Source organism: Oncorhynchus tshawytscha, linkage group LG25 (genome assembly GCF_018296145.1).
Source record: "Oncorhynchus tshawytscha isolate Ot180627B linkage group LG25, Otsh_v2.0, whole genome shotgun sequence".
Classification (NCBI taxonomy): domain Eukaryota; kingdom Metazoa; phylum Chordata; class Actinopteri; order Salmoniformes; family Salmonidae; genus Oncorhynchus; species Oncorhynchus tshawytscha.
Window position 1 is genome coordinate 4,957,023 of NC_056453.1, and position 12,597 is coordinate 4,969,619.

Below are 12,597 nucleotides of genomic sequence, written 5' to 3' on the forward strand. Positions count from 1 at the left end.
CATGTTTTGCCTTCTCCATAACTAAGTTGTTGGTATGAAGTAGGGCTGGGCGATATGGCCAAAATATTATATCACGGTATATTTAAAAAAATTGGACGGTATGACGGTATGTTGAGTTTTTAAATAGGTACAGTTCTACATTGCTCTATGAGTAGTGAGTGATCCTAGAGTGGCAGCACATACATTCTACATGATTTCATTGAGTCTTTCTCCATTCTGATTGTTTTATACTGTTCAATTCAACTTCAACCAAAACAAATGTCAGCACTTTTGTCATTTCTGCATTTCCTGCGCTCAATTGCAGTCGTGAAAAAAGTACCCAATTGTCATACTTGAGTAATTTTCTATGAACATATCTTTACTTTTACTGAAGTAAAAGTGAGTCACCCAGCAAAATACTACTTGAGTAAAAGTCTAAAAGTATTTTGTTTTAAATATACTGAAGTATCAAAAGTAAATGTAATTGATCAAATGTACTTAAGTATCAAAAGTACTAAAGTATTTTACACCACTGCTCAATACAGATAATTTCCACACTGCCATGTAGGGCTGCACGATATGGGCAAATAATCTAGGATTTATTTTTAACCAAACGTTGCAATTGTGATTTCACTTGCGAATTAGAGCAAAACTGTTTAAATCATGAAAATAGAATGACAATTCTAATTCTGTAGTTAGAATACAATAGTGGGCACTTTGAATACAGTGTTGTTTGAGGTGAAAACGAAATAAAATGCCAGGGAGGAGTTATTGAGACAGGGTTGGAACTAAAGTGTTGATAACTGTTTCCTAGGGGATCCTAAAAGCTTTGGCTACATTGCGTGTCTTCTCCTAGCTACCCTATGTAGCTAACATGTTATTACTTTGCATATTCATCTTCAATTTAGAAGATACTGTCGCACAAACAACATGCTGATTTAGGTCTACACCATCACTGGTTTTATCAGCCTGTATTAGCTAGCTACGTTCCCTTACTCAGAACATATATTAGCTAGCTATTAGCATTACCGTCTAGCAGTTAGCGTCTCACAAGATTTTGGTCAACTTGCAAAGAAAAGACAAACTAGCTGTTTGCTGATGTACGAAACACAAACTAACAGTGTCATTATAGAACGCAAGTGGATTTATAACTATTTAGGGCTAGGCGTCCTGCTGGAGGGCGCGCAATTCACATAAATAATCCAAAAAATTATGGATATTAAACATTTAGGTACAGTTGAAGTCGGAAGTTTACATACACTTAGGATGGAGTCATTAAAACTCGTTTTTCAAACACTCCACAAATTTCCTGTAAACAAACTATAGTTTTGGCAAGTTGGTTAGGACATCTACTTTGTGCATGACACAAGTAATGTTTTCTACAATTGTTTACAGAAAGATTATTTCACTTATAATTCACTGTTTCACAATTACAATGGGTCAGAAGTTTACACACATTAAGTTGACTGTGCCTTTAAACAGCTTGGAAAAGTCCAGAAAATTATGTCATAGCTTTAGAAGCTTCTGATAGGCTAGTTGACATCATTTGAGTCAATTCGAGGTGTACCTGTGGATGTATTTCAAGGCCTGCCTTCAAACTCAGTGCCTCTTTGCTTGATATCATGGGAAAATCAAAAGAAATCAGCCAAGACCTCAGAAAAAAATTGTAGACCTCCACAAGTCTGGTTCATCCTTGGGAGCGATTTCGAAACGCCTGAAGGTACCACGTTCATCTGTACAAACAGCAGTACGCAAGTATAAACACCATGGGACCACGCAGCCATCATACTGCTCAGGAAGGAGACTCGTTCTATCTCCTAGAGATTAATGTACTTAAATGTACTGGTGCGAAAAGTGCAAATCAATCCCAGAGCAACAGAAAAGGACCTTGTGAAGATGCTGGAGGAAACAGGTACAAAAGTATCTATAGCCACAGTAAAACATGTCCTATATATCAACACAACCTGAAAGGCCGCTCAGCAAGGAGGAATGCACTGCTCCAAAACCTCCATAAAGAAGCCAGACTACGGTTTGCAACTGCACATGGGGACAAAGATTGTACTTTTTGGAGAAATGTCCTCTGGTCTGATGAAACAAAAATAGAAATGTTTGGCCATAATGACCATTGTTATGTTTAGAGAAAAAAGGGGGAGGCTTGCAAGCCGAAGAGCACCATCCCAACTGTGAAGCACGGGGGTGACAGCATCATGTTGTGGGGGTGCTTTGCTGCAGGAGGGACTGGTGCACTCCACAAAATAGCTGGCATCACGAGGGAGGAAAATGATGTGGATATTTTGAAGCAACATCTCAAGACATCAGTCAGGAAGTTAAAGCTTGGTCGCAAATGGGTCTTCCAAATGGACAATGACCCCAAGCATACTTCCAAAGTTGTGGCAAAATGGCTGAAGGACAACAAAGTCAAGGTATTGGAGTGGCCATCACAAAGCCCTGACCTCAATCCTAAAGAACATTTGTGGGCAGAACTGAGAAAGCGTGTGAGCAAGGAGGCCTACATATTTTTGACCCAAGTTAAACAATTTAAAGGCAATGCTACCAAATACTGATTGAGTGTATGTAAACTTCTGACCTTGTGGAAAAGTGATGAAAGAAATAAAAGCTGAAATAAATCACTCTCTCTGCTATTATTCTGACATTTCACATTCTTAAAATAAAGTGGTGATCCTAACTGACCTAAGACAGGGAATTTGTACTCGGATTAAATGTCAGGAATTGTGAAAAACGGAGTTTAAATGTATTTGGCAAGGTGTATGTATACTTCTGACTTCAACTGTACATATGTGTCTTATATCGGTTGAAAGCTTAAATTCTTGTTAATCTAAATGCACTGTCCGATTTACAGTAGCTATTACAACAAAAACATGCCATGCGATTGTTTGAGGACGGCGCCCCTCATCAAAATATTTTTCCACCGGAAACAGGTTTCATAAATTCATAAATAGCGATTAAATTTTCACCTACTTTTTGAAAATCTTTCTTCTATTTGTCATCCAAAGGGTCCCAGCTATAACATGTTGTTTTGTTAGATGCAATCCTTCTTTATACCCCAAAAAGTCTGATTAGTTGGTGCCATCGATTTGAGTAATGCTCTCGTTCAACATGCAGAGAAAGGATTCTGGAAATCTACCCCTAAACTTTGTTTCAACAAGTGAAAATACATTTCTATTAACTCCTCAGATACCCTAAAATGTAGTCAAACTATAATATTTCTTACGGAAAGATGTATGTTCAATAGTTAATCGATTTTAGCAGGTGCATTCTATCTTCATGGCACACGCAAACACTAATTTCCAAACCTGTCTCCCTGTAGTAAAACTGATATTTCTTATTAGTTTTTGAAGTTACAACCCCGAATGACTTCTGACTTAATTTTGTGCCATTCTAAGAGGATGGTCTCTTTCAAAAAATAAATTCAGGTTGGTTTTTCTTTGGATTTTCTCCTACCACATCTATTGTGTTATATTCTCCTACATAATTATTACATTTCTACAAACTTCTAAGTGTTTTCTTTCCAATGGTACCAATTATATGCATGTCCTGGCTTCAGGGCCTGAGCAACAGGCAGTTTGGGCACGTCAGTCAGGTGGAAATTGAGAAAAATGTGGCCTAGCCCTAAATTAAGAAGCAAAGAGAAAACGGCATTGTGGTCATCAGCGTTATTGCATGTGCTGCATTGACCATGTAGACTGAATGCAAGTGTTTCGTGGTTGAGGAACATCAAATGCGCTCCTCGAGTGACAGGGGGTGTGGTTAGGTCTGTGTGGAAAGTGGCACAGAGAGAAAGAGCAGAGAGAGACTCAAGTAGCGAAGTAAACTACAAAAATTGACATTACACATGGTGTATCACATTTAACAAACCAAGCATTCAAATACCGTTATAGAAGGTAAAGTAACAATCCAAACCGGTCCCTGCAACAATACCGGTATATCATAAAATACAGTATACCTCCCAGCCCTAGTATGAAGTTGTTCCATCTTCTCCTCCTCCAGATGTCAGCCATTTGAATAAGCACAGAACTCAGATCAGAGGTAACAAACCATAAAACAAAATGATAAGCTTCAGGATGTCAATATTTGATCATACTGCCTCTTACAAGACAGTCCTCTTATCCACTGCCTGAATGGGGCACAAAGGGCCTCTTTCAACCAACGCTTATAATGCCAATGTCCCACACCCACACTGTCAGGAATCAAATCAAATGATTTGTCACCTGCGCCGAATACAACACCTTACAGTGAAATGCTTACTTACAAGCCCTTAACCAACAATGCATTAAGAAGTTTTAAGAAAAAAAGTAAATAAAGTAACAAATAATTAAACAGCAGCAGTAAAACAACAAGCGGGGCTATATACAGTGGGTACCGGTACAGAGTCAATGTGGAGACTATATACAGGGGTACCGGTACAGAGTCAATGTGGAGGCTATATACAGGGGGTACCGGTACAGAGTCAATGTGCGGAGACACCAGTTAGTCGAGGTAACTGAGGTAATATGTACATGTAGGTAGAGTTAAAGTGATTATGCATAGAAAATAAACAGAGAGTAGCAGCAGAGTAAAAGAATGGTCTGGGTAGCCCTTTAATTAGCTGTTCAGGAGTCTTATGGCTTGGGAGGTAGAAGCTGTTAAGAAGCCTTTTGGACCTAGACTTGGCGCTCCGGTACCGCTTGTCGTGCGGTAGCAGAGAGAACAGTCTATGACTAGGGTGGCTGGAGTCTTTGACCATTTTTAGGGCCTTCCTCTGACACCTCCTGGCTGAGCAGTTGCCATACCAGGCAGTGATCCAACCAATCAGGATGCTCTTGATGGTGCAGCTCTAGAACCTTTTGAGGATCTGAGGACCCATGCCAAATCTTTTCAGTCTCCCGAGGGGGAAGATGCCCAGACCTATGGAACCAGAACCACACAGCCTAGAATCATTATGGGATGTTCTGTTACTGTAGCCTACTTCCACAGCAGTCAAGCATTCACATGACTAACCTCAGAACTGAGGGGGGAAATTATCGAACAAAAAACCTAGCACCGCATCTGCTCAGAAACTGTCTCCCCTGCGGTCTCAGCAAAGCTGTGTTTCCCATCTCCATGCCTTTTGTTTGCATTGAGTGGATAACATCATGTTGGTCTCCCCTCCTTCTTAAGTCAATGACCGCATACAAGTCCTTGGCTAGAATACAAGAATACAAGAACATTTTAGGAGGGTGGTTGGCTGTGCTTAGAACAACATTTTAGTTCCAGCAAGCTACATTTTATTTTACTAGGCAAGTCAGTTAAGAACACATTCTTATTTTCAATGACAGCCTAGGAACAGTGGGTTAACTGCCTTGTTCAGGGGCAGAATGACAGATTTTTACCTTGTCAGCTCAGGGATTTGATCTTGCAACATTTTGGTTACAAGTCCAACGCTCTAACCACTAGGCTACATGCCAGGACTACCAGGCTAGTGTCTTGCCAGGAGTTTCCCAGGACTGGTCTATGTAGGGAAAAACTAAAGTGGATCTGACACACTCCACAGTATTATCTATTCAGTCCTGAGGGAAGAGGCAGTTAGAACAATATGAAACACAGAGACGAACCCGATATCCCTGTACTGCACATCAATCTGAATATCACGAGAATCCCTGACATGGTATGCACGTTAAAATAAAAATGTAGTGTTCTTGAGTTAGTAACTAACATAGAATCATATGGTCTGTGTAGTGGTCTGTTGAACATTTCATGACGTTATTACATTGAAACACCGTTTATCAGAGTTGTCGAACAATGTTTCAGTGGGGGTACACACCTGCAGATTTTCATCCTGACACTTGGAGCCGACAATGGTTTTACCTAATCCCTCAGTGGAGCTAATGTGGTTGCACAAGGCTTGTTATGTGATGCATACAGTAGTTGGTACCCCCAAGGGGTTTGGCGCCCCACTTTGGGATCGTGCCGTGGGGAGCTCTTCGTGGGCTATACTTTGTCTTGTCTCAGGGTAGTAAGTTGGTGGTTGAAGATATCCCTCTAGTGGTGTGGGGGCTGTGCTTTGGCAAAGTTGGTGGGGTTCGATCCTGCCTGTTTGGCCCTGTCCGGAGGTAGAGTCGGACGGGTCCACAGTGTCTCCCGACCTTTCCTGTCTCAGCCTCCAGTATGTATGCTGCAATAGTTTGTGTCGGGGGCTAGTGTCGGTCTGTGATATCTGGAGGATTTCTCCTGTCTTATCCGGTGTCCTGTTTGAATTTAAGTATGCTCCCTCTAATTCTCCCCCCCCCTTCCAGAGGACTACCTTGCCTGATGACTCCTTGCTGTTCCCAGTCTACGTGGTCTTGCTGCTGCTCCAGTTTCTACTGTTCTGCTTGCGGCTATGGAACCCTGACCTGTTCACCGGACGTGTTACCTTGTCCCAGACCTGCTGTTTTCGACTCTCTCCCTACCGCACCTGCTGTCTCTGCTATGAAAAGCTAACTGACATTTACTCCTGAGGTGCTGACCTATTGCACCCTCGACAACCACTGGGATTATTATTATTTGACCCTGCTGGTCATCTTTGAACATCTTCGCCATATTCTGTTATAATCTCCACCCGGCACAGCCAGAAGAGGACTGGCCACCCCTCAGAGCCTGGTTTCTGTCTAGGTTTCTTCCTAGGTTCCTGCCTTTCTAGGGAGTTTTTCCTAGCCACTGTGCTTCTACATCTGCATTGCTTGCTGTTTGGGGTTTGAGGCTGTGTTTCTGTAAAGCACTTTATGTAAAAAGGTCTTTACAGAAACACAGCATAAAACCACAAACAGCAAGCAATGCAGATCCCCGTCGTCTCAGCGAATGCTTGAAATAGCTGATAAGAACCTTGATAGTGCTGCTGCAAGTGTTATATGTTTTTCTGTGTGTTTTTATTTTCATTTAGTTTGAGTACGTGTGCGTATGTGTGTGTGTGTGTGTGTGTGTGTGTGTGTGTGTGTGTGTGTGTGTGTGTGTGTGTGTGTGTGTGTGTGTGTGTGTGTGTGTGTGTGTGTGTGTGTGTGTGTGTGTGTGTGTGTGTGTGTGTGTGTGTGTGTGTGTGTGTGTGTGTGTGTGTGTGTATGTATATGTGTGTATGTATGTACGTGTGTATGTATGTATGTATGTATGTATGTATGTATGTATGTATGTATGTATGTATGTATGTATGTATGTATGTATGTATGTGTGTGTGTGTGTGTGTGTGTGTGTGTGTGTGTGTGTGTGTGTGTGTGTGTGTGTGTGTGTGTATGTATGTGTGTGTGTGTGTGTGTGTGTGTGTGTATGTATGTATATGTGTGTATGTATGTATGTATGTATGTATGTATGTATGTATGTGTGTGTGTGTGTGTGTGTGTGTGTGTGTGTGTGTGTGTGTGTGTGTGTGTATGTGTGTGTGTGTGTATGTATATGTGTGTATGTATGTATGTATGTATGTATGTATGTGTGTGTGTGTGTGTGTGTGTGTGTGTGTGTGTGTGTGTGTGTGTGTGTGTGTGTGTGTGTGTGTGTGTGTGTGTGTGTGTGTGTGTGTATGTATGTATGTATGTATGTATGTATGTATGTATGTATGTATGTATGTATGTATGTATGTATGTATGTATGTATGTATGTATGTATGTGTGTATGTATGTATGTATGTATGTATGTATGTATGTATGTATGTATGTATGTATGTATGTATGTATGTATGTATGTATGTATGTATGTATGTATGTATGTATGTATGTATGTATGTATGTATATATGCACCAAGGAAAATAAATAGATTAAGAAAAATAAATGCTTTTATTATCATTCATTTTAATTGTATTTTTATTTTTTCAAATGTATTATTATTTTTTTACTTTTTATTTTATTTTAAAGCCTGTCACATCTGTGAATGTGGAATGTGTTTTGTTGGTTGATTGAAAAACAAGAAAACTTAATAAAACTTTAAATTGAAAAAAAAATGTCTTTATAAATACATTTGATTGATTTGAGTCTCTCTACTAAATAATATATAAACAAGGTCATCTGACACCTGTGAAGTTTCATTGGCCAATCAGAGACAAGTATGCACACCAGTCTGAAGCCTCAACATAATTTACCACCTCACGACACACAGGTGATGAGGGTAATTTAATCACCTCCTTTGTCAATGATTAAAGCCATATTGACTCACAACAGGAATCTAACACAAACAATATACATTTACTCCTTAAAGGACCCCAGGACAAAGAAGCTAAACATTGTCCACCAACATTCACTCCTTAAAGGACACCAGGACAAAGAAGCTAAACATTGTCCACCAACATTCACTCCTTAAAGGACCCCAGGACAAAGAAGCTAAACATTGTCCACCAACATTCACTCCTTAAAGGACCCTAGGACAAAGAAGCTAAACATTGTCCACCAACATTCACTCCTTAAAGGACCCCAGGACAAAGAAGCTAAACATTGTCCACCAACATTCACTCCTTAAAGGACCCCAGGACAAAGAAGCTAAACATTGTCCACCAACATTCACTCCTTAAAGGACTCCTTAAAGCACAGAACTGGCTCATCCATACATACAATATACCTTAATACTCAGCTGTAGGTTAACTACATAGGCCTCCTGAACACGCATGATCATGTATGGAAACTCAGAGCAGAAACTGTTTTGGTGAATTACAAATAGAGGTCGACCGATTATGATTTTTCAACGCCGATACCGATTAATCGGACCATTTTTATTTATTCATTTGTAAAAATGACAATTACAACAATACTGAATGAACACTTATTTTAACTTAATATAATACATCAATAAAATCAATTCAGCCTCAAGTAAATAATGAAACATGTTCAATTTGGTTTAAATAATGCAAAAGCAAAGTGTTGGAGAAGAAAGTAAAAGTGCAATATGTGCTATGTAAGAAAGCTAACGTTTGAGTTCCTTGCTCAGAACATGAGAACATATGAAAGCTTGTGGTTCCTTTTAACATGAGTCTTCAATGTTCCCAGGTAAGAAGTTTTAGGTTGTAGTTATTATAGGAATTATAGGACTATTTCCTTCTATACCATTTGTATTTCATTAACATTTGACTATTGGATGTTCTTATAGGCACTTTAGTATTGCCAGTGTAACAGCATAGCTTCCATCCCTCTCCTCGCTGCTCCCTGGGCTCGAACCAGCAACACAATGACAACAGCCACCCTCGAAGCAGCGTTACCCATGCAGAGCAAGGGAAACAACCACGGCAAGGCTCAGAGCGAGTGACGTTTGAAACGCTATTAGCACGCGCTAACTAGCTAGCCATTTCACTTTGGTTACACCAGGCTCATCTCAGGAGTTGATAGGCTTGAAGTCATAAACAGCGCAATGCTTGACGCACAACAAAGAGCTGCTGGCAAAACACACGAATATGCTGTTGGAATTAATGTTTACGCGCCTGCTTCTGCCTACCACCGCTTAGTCAGATACTTAGATACTTGTATGGTTGTATGCTCAGTCAGATTATATGCAAAGCAGGACACACTAGATAATATCTAGTAATATCATCAACCATGTGTAGTTAACTAGTGATTATGATTGATTGTTTTTTATAAGATAAGTTTAATGCTAGCTAGCAACTTCCTTGTGGAGTGCAACGAGAGAGGCAGGTCGTTATTGCGATGGACTAGTTAACTGTAAGGTTGCAAGATTGGATCCACCGAGCTGACAAGGTGAAAATCTATCGTTCTGCCCCTGAACGAGGCAGTTAACCCACCATTCCTAGGCCGTCATTGAAAATAAGAATGTGCTCTTAACTGACGTGCCTAGTTAAATAAAGGTATACAAAAAAAATGTAAATCAGATTGTTATGAAAACTTGATATCAGCCCTAATTAATCGGCCATTCCGATTAATCTGTCAACCTCTAATTACAAACACCCTTGTCTGCATCTCCAATTCTGATCATATGTTTGACAAAAACACTTCACGTTTAAATGAGGCAAACAAGCAGCAATGCGGTGGGTCAGCTATCTTTCAATTATTACTTTTCAACGGTCATTCATTGACAACATCCATATTTTACTAACCTTATTTTACATAACTATTTTCACCTTTAGATAACAGCTTTCACCCCACCTTTCTGTCACAAAAGCAAGCACATTCTCCAATCAGCTGACAAATCATCAATATTAAGCAATATTTTTTTCAGGATATTATATCATACTAACTGTACCATAAACGGAAACCCAAATAGCTTTTTCTGTCATATCATATCATATCAAATCATAACATAATATATTATATAATGCCATACACTGAGACCCTGTACTTTGCTTAGATCAATGAGTGTTGTCTGTCCTCTATGGCTCTTCGCCTCTCCGTCTGTCGTGCCCTTCCCTGTTGCAGGAGTCTTAACAGCTCTTAGCGTTTTGGTAGCTTTGGGTGGCCTCTCCAAATTCACTAGTTTCTCATTTTTAACCGTTGTCTCCTTCTTTACCGTTGTCTCCTTCTTTACCGTTGTCTCCTCCTTCTTTAGAGTCTATCCTAAAATGTCCTCCTTCTCTGACCCCTCCCCCTTGTCACCTTTGACCTTTCCCAGCATGTACCAACACACATTGATTAAAAATACATTGGTGACAGTGTGTGTTACAGTGAATCTCTTTGATTGAAAAATTATTTGGGTCTGTGAAACGAATATATATACATGCAACTGTTGTTGATAACGTTGTCACAAACACCCCCTATTGATCAAACAAGGAGATGCACCCAACACTGACAGGTTTAATAAAAACACTGCATGCTTTGGAGAGGCATACAAGGAAAGAGCGTTATATGGATGTCTATATTTATATAATTCAGAATTACATGTAACCCTCCACTCACTTTGGCTGTTCCAAAGATGGATTCAGTCTAGTTCTCTGTTGTCCTCCTCCTTCCTGGGTTGGAGGATCAGAGTGACATTACAGCTGCTGTTGGTGGCTAACTTCCTGAAAGCTCCGATAATGTCGTCCCGGATGGCCCATCATGAGGTTGTCAATGATCGCGTGACTGATGACATAGCGGTAGACAGGTGTGCATGGTGTCCAGCACAGACCTGCAGAGGGAGAGAGAGGAGGGAGTTAGTTACAACTCAAGCAGTACAGTACACCTATTGATTGACATATCACTCAACACTTTCAGAGAGGACTCACTTGATGTTCTGCTGCCCATGGAAGGTCATAAAGTAGAGGGGTAGGTCCTCAACCCTGTCAGCCCACGTGTCATACTGGGCCAGGTTCCCCTCCAGCACGGCGAACTGGGTCAGCATGATCTAGGCCAGGCGCACGTTGTTGATCTCAAAGGTGCCCCACAGCGGGTTGACACCCTGCATGCACGGGTCCAGGGCAAACTCACTGATGAAGGTGGTCTTGACGCTGCCCGTGGTTCCTGGAGGTCAAGAAAATATGAGAGGTATGGTAAAGTGAGTTAGAGGCACAATCAACAGACGGATCAATTGCTTAGTTTTACTTTTGTTTTGACTTACACAGCGAAGCAATATTCTCACTCAGTCTAGTCTCAGGTTAAAAATCAATCCCCCATTTGAAGAATATTCTTCCATAGCTAACTATAGCTAACTTCAGTGTAAAGCATCATGACCAAATGTCAATGTGCATGCCAACCAACTATAGACTATACCTGTGAAGACAGTCAGCTCCCCCTTATGAAGGGCCTTCATTATCCTGTTGGGCTCACTCTGATCCACTTTTTATTTTTAACCTTATTTAACTAGGCAAGTAAGTTAAGAACAAATTCTCATTTACAATGACAGCCTACCAGGGAACAGTGGGTTAACTGCCTTGTTCAGAGGCAGAATGACAGGTTTTTACCTTGTCAGCTCAGGGATTTGATCCAGCAGCCTTTCAGTTACTGACCCAATGCTCTAACCACTAGGCTACCTGTTGCCCACCCACCTGCTCTGTGTTGGCCAGCTCCCCAAAGACATCCTCCCTGAGCTGCCTGAACGACACAATGGACTTTTGGGTGGCGGGGATGAAGGCTTTGACGATGCAGGTCAGGTTCCTGCCCTCGGCCAGGGCCTCCCGGGTGCACCAGTGAGCAGCGCTTCAGGCCCAGCTTCCTGGAGAAGATCTTGGAGGCCTCCCAGGAGCACATGTCCCCTCCCAGCCACAGGGTGACCCGCTTGAACTGCTCCAGGTAGGGCAGGAGGGCCGGAGGCAGAGCGTTAACCCTCCGGGGAAGTTATCCAGTGTTGCAGTTTGTTTAGCCTAGCCAGCTACTGTAAATGTCCAATTTGTGTTTATTAGCTGTCTCTGTCATTAAGTTCACATGTTTTATCATGTTTTGGTATGATTATGTGTTTCATTTCAAGTAACTAGCTGCAGGCTTAAAGAAACATCAACTCATATACTTTGCATAGAAACCTAAATAAAAGCATTTACCTGTAATTTCCGGACTATAAGCCGCTACTTTATTCCCACGCTTTGAACCTCGCGGTTAATACAATGACGCGGCTAATTTATGGATTTTTCCCGCTTTCACAAGATTCATGCCGCCAAAAGACTGAGCACCGTCACATAATGTGACGTAAATCGAGCGCGCTCAAACTTCCCATCATTCTGATTACGGTAGTAATTTTGTCACCCTCATCATGGCAAAGACACGGAGAAA

At 41.1% G+C, this 12,597-nt stretch overlaps 1 pseudogene; it reads right to left on the reverse strand.

Annotated features, from left to right (window-relative positions):
• LOC112224735 overlaps positions 1–11,236 on the reverse strand; it is a 46,807-nt pseudogene extending 35,571 nt beyond the window's left edge.
• Between the last annotated feature and the right edge of the window lie 1,361 nt (positions 11,237–12,597).